The sequence below is a fragment of the Phyllobates terribilis genome, unplaced genomic scaffold, assembly GCF_046119375.1.
Source record: "Phyllobates terribilis strain yellow unplaced genomic scaffold, ASM4611937v1 Scaffold_20__1_contigs__length_20440879, whole genome shotgun sequence".
Lineage (NCBI taxonomy): Eukaryota > Metazoa > Chordata > Amphibia > Anura > Dendrobatidae > Phyllobates > Phyllobates terribilis.
The window spans coordinates 12,340,654-12,345,494 of record NW_027362780.1 but is presented as its reverse complement, the minus strand read 5'-3'; positions in this window follow the sequence as shown (position 1 = coordinate 12,345,494).

Sequence of the window (4,841 nt, the reverse complement as noted above, 5' to 3'; positions counted from 1 at the left end):
TGTATTTATGTTGTTTTGTCCTATGCTTTATTAAATTGTATTTATGTTGTTTATCCTATGTTTCATTAAATTGTATTTATGTTGTTTTATCCTATGCTTTATTAAATTGTATTTATGTTGTTTTGTCCAATGTTTTGTTAAATTGTATTTATGTTGTTTTATCCTATGCTTTATTAAATTGTATTTATGTTGTTTTATCTTATGCTTTATTTAATTGTATTTATGTTGTTTTAACGTATGCTTTATTAAATTGTATTTATGCTGTTTCATCCTATGCTTTATTAAATTGTATTTATGTTGTTTTAACGTATGCTTTATTAAATTGTATTTATGTTGTTTTATCCTATGATTTATTAAATTGTATATATGTTGTTTTATCCTATGCTTTATTAAATTTTATTTATGTTGTTTTATTGTATGCTTTATTAAATTGTATTTATGTTGTTTTATCCTATGCTTTATTAAATTGGATTTATGATGTTTTAACCTATGCTTTATTAAATTGTATTTATGTTGTTTTATCCTATGCTTTATTAAATTGTATTTATGTTGTTTTATCCTATGCTTTATTAAATTGTATTTATGTTGTTTTTTCCTATGCTTTATTAAATTGTATTTATGTTGTTTTAACCTATGCTTTATTAAATTGTATTTATGTTGTTTTATCCTATGCTTTATTAAATTGCATTTATGTTGTTTTAACATATGCTTTATTAAATTGTATTTATGTTGTTTTGTCCTATGCTTTATTAAATTGTATTTATGTTGTTTTAACCTATGCTTTATTAAATTGTATTTATGTTGTTTTGTCCTATGCTTTATTAAATTGTATTTATGTTGTTTATCCTATGTTTCATTAAATTGTATTTATGTTGTTTTATCCTATGCTTTATTAAATTGTATTTATGTTGTTTTAACATATGCTTTATTAAATTGTATTTATGTTGTTTTGTCCTATGCTTTATTAAATTGTATTTATGTTGTTTTAACCTATGCTTTATTAAATTGTATTTATGTTGTTTTGTCCTATGCTTTATTAAATTGTATTTATGTTGTTTATCCTATGTTTCATTAAATTGTATTTATGTTGTTTTATCCTATGCTTTATTAAATTGTATTTATGTTGTTTTAACATATGCTTTATTAAATTGTATTTATGTTGTTTTGTCCTATGCTTTATTAAATTGTATTTATGTTGTTTATCCTATGTTTCATTAAATTGTATTTATGTTGTTTTATCCTATGCTTTATTAAATTGTATTTATGTTGTTTTGTCCAATGTTTTGTTAAATTGTATTTATGTTGTTTTATCCTATGCTTTATTAAATTGTATTTATGTTGTTTTGTCCTATGCTTTATTAAATTGTATTTATGTTGTTTTAACCTATGCTTTATTAAATTTTATTTATGTTGTTTTATCCTATGCTTTATTAAATTGTATTTATGTTGTTTTAACCTATGCTTTATTAAATTTTATTTATGTTGTTTTATCCTATGCTTTATTAAATTGTATTTATGTTGTTTTATCCTATGCTTTATTAAATTGTATTTATGTTGTTTTATCCTATGCTTTATTAAATTGTATTTATGTTGTCTTAACCTATGCTTTATTAAATTGTATTTATGTTGTTTTATCCTATGCTTTATTAAATTGTATTTATGTTGTTTTATCTTATGCTTTATTTAATTGTATTTATGTTGTTTTAACGTATGCTTTATTAAATTGTATTTATGCTGTTTCATCCTATGCTTTATTAAATTGTATTTATGTTGTTTTAAAGTATGCTTTATTAAATTGTATTTATGTTGTTTTATCCTATGCTTTATTAAATTTTATTTATGTTGTTTTATCCTATGCTTTATTAAATTGTATTTATGTTGTTTTATCTTATGCTTTATTAAATTGTATTTATGTTGTTTTATCCTATGCTTTATTAAATTGTATTTATGTTGTTTTAACCTATGCTTTATTAAATTGTATTTATGTTGTTTTAACCTATGCTTTATTAAATTTTATTTATGTTGTTTTATCCTATGCTTTATTAAATTGTATTTATGTTGTTTTAACCTATGCTTTATTAAATTTTATTTATGTTGTTTTATCCTATGCTTTATTAAATTGTATTTATGTTGTTTTATCCTATGCTTTATTAAATTGTATTTATGTTGTTTTATCCTATGCTTTATTAAATTGTATTTATGTTGTCTTAACCTATGCTTTATTAAATTGTATTTATGTTGTTTTATCCTATGCTTTATTAAATTGTATTTATGTTGTTTTATCTTATGCTTTATTTAATTGTATTTATGTTGTTTTAACGTATGCTTTATTAAATTGTATTTATGCTGTTTCATCCTATGCTTTATTAAATTGTATTTATGTTGTTTTAAAGTATGCTTTATTAAATTGTATTTATGTTGTTTTATCCTATGCTTTATTAAATTTTATTTATGTTGTTTTATCCTATGCTTTATTAAATTGTATTTATGTTGTTTTATCTTATGCTTTATTAAATTGTATTTATGTTGTTTTATCCTATGCTTTATTAAATTATATTTATGTTGTTTTAACCTATGCTTTATTAAATTGTATTTATGTTGTTTTATCTTATGCTTTATTAAATTGTATTTATGTTGTTTTATCCTATGCTTTATTAAATTGTATTTATGTTGTTTTAACCTATGCTTTCTTAAATTGTATTTATGTTGTTTTATCCTATGCTTTATTAAATTGTATTTATGTTGTTTTTTCCTATGCTTTATTAAATTGTATTTATGTTGTTTTATTGTAGGCTTTATTAAATTGTATTTATGTTGTTTCATCCTATGCTTTATTAAATTGGATTTATGTTGTTTTAACCTATGCTTTATTAAATTGTATTTATGTTGTTTTATCCTATGCTTTATTAAATTGTATTTATGTTGTTTTATCCTATGCTTTATTAAATTGTATTTATGTTGTTTTTTCCTATGCTTTATTAAATTGTATTTATGTTGTTTTATTGTAGGCTTTATTAAATTGTATTTATGTTGTTTTTTCCTATGCTTTATTAAATTGTATTTATGTTGTTTTATTGTAGGCTTTATTAAATTGTATTTATGTTGTTTTAACCTATGCTTTATTAAATTGTATTTATGTTGTTTTAACCTATGCTTTATTAAATTGTATTTATGTTGTTTTATCCTATGCTTTATTAAATTGCATTTATGTTGTTTTAACATATGCTTTATTAAATTGTATTTATGTTGTTTTGTCCTATGCTTTATTAAATTGTATTTATGTTGTTTATCCTATGTTTCATTAAATTGTATTTATGTTGTTTTATCCTATGCTTTATTAAATTGTATTTATGTTGTTTTTTCCTATGCTTTATTAAATTGTATTTATGTTGTTTTATTGTAGGCTTTATTAAATTGTATTTATGTTGTTTTAACATATGCTTTATTAAATTGTATTTATGTTGTTTTGTCCTATGCTTTATTAAATTGTATTTATGTTGTTTATCCTATGTTTCATTAAATTGTATTTATGTTGTTTTATCCTATGCTTTATTAAATTGTATTTATGTTGTTTTGTCCAATGTTTTGTTAAATTGTATTTATGTTGTTTTATCCTATGCTTTATTAAAATGTATTTATGTTGTTTTATCTTATGCTTTATTTAATTGTATTTATGTTGTTTTAACGTATGCTTTATTAAATTGTATTTATGCTGTTTCATCCTATGCTTTATTAAATTGTATTTATGTTGTTTTAACGTATGCTTTATTAAATTGTATTTATGTTGTTTTATCCTATGATTTATTAAATTGTATATATGTTGTTTTATCCTATGCTTTATTAAATTTTATTTATGTTGTTTTATTGTATGCTTTATTAAATTGTATTTATGTTGTTTTATCCTATGCTTTATTAAATTGGATTTATGTTGTTTTAACCTATGCTTTATTAAATTGTATTTATGTTGTTTTATCCTATGCTTTATTAAATTGTATTTATGTTGTTTTATCCTATGCTTTATTAAATTGTATTTATGTTGTTTTTTCCTATGCTTTATTAAATTGTATTTATGTTGTTTTATTGTAGGCTTTATTAAATTGTATTTATGTTGTTTTAACATATGCTTTATTAAATTGTATTTATGTTGTTTTGTCCTATGCTTTATTAAATTGTATTTATGTTGTTTTAACCTATGCTTTATTAAATTGTATTTATGTTGTTTTGTCCTATGCTTTATTAAATTGTATTTATGTTGTTTATCCTATGTTTCATTAAATTGTATTTATGTTGTTTTATCCTATGCTTTATTAAATTGTATTTATGTTGTTTTAACATATGCTTTATTAAATTGTATTTATGTTGTTTTGTCCTATGCTTTATTAAATTGTATTTATGTTGTTTTAACCTATGCTTTATTAAATTGTATTTATGTTGTTTTGTCCTATGCTTTATTAAATTGTATTTATGTTGTTTATCCTATGTTTCATTAAATTGTATTTATGTTGTTTTATCCTATGCTTTATTAAATTGTATTTATGTTGTTTTAACATATGCTTTATTAAATTGTATTTATGTTGTTTTGTCCTATGCTTTATTAAATTGTATTTATGTTGTTTATCCTATGTTTCATTAAATTGTATTTATGTTGTTTTATCCTATGCTTTATTAAATTGTATTTATGTTGTTTTGTCCAATGTTTTGTTAAATTGTATTTATGTTGTTTTATCCTATGCTTTATTAAATTGTATTTATGTTGTTTTGTCCTATGCTTTATTAAATTGTATTTATGTTGTTTTAACCTATGCTTTATTAAATTTTATTTATGTTGTTTTATCCTATGC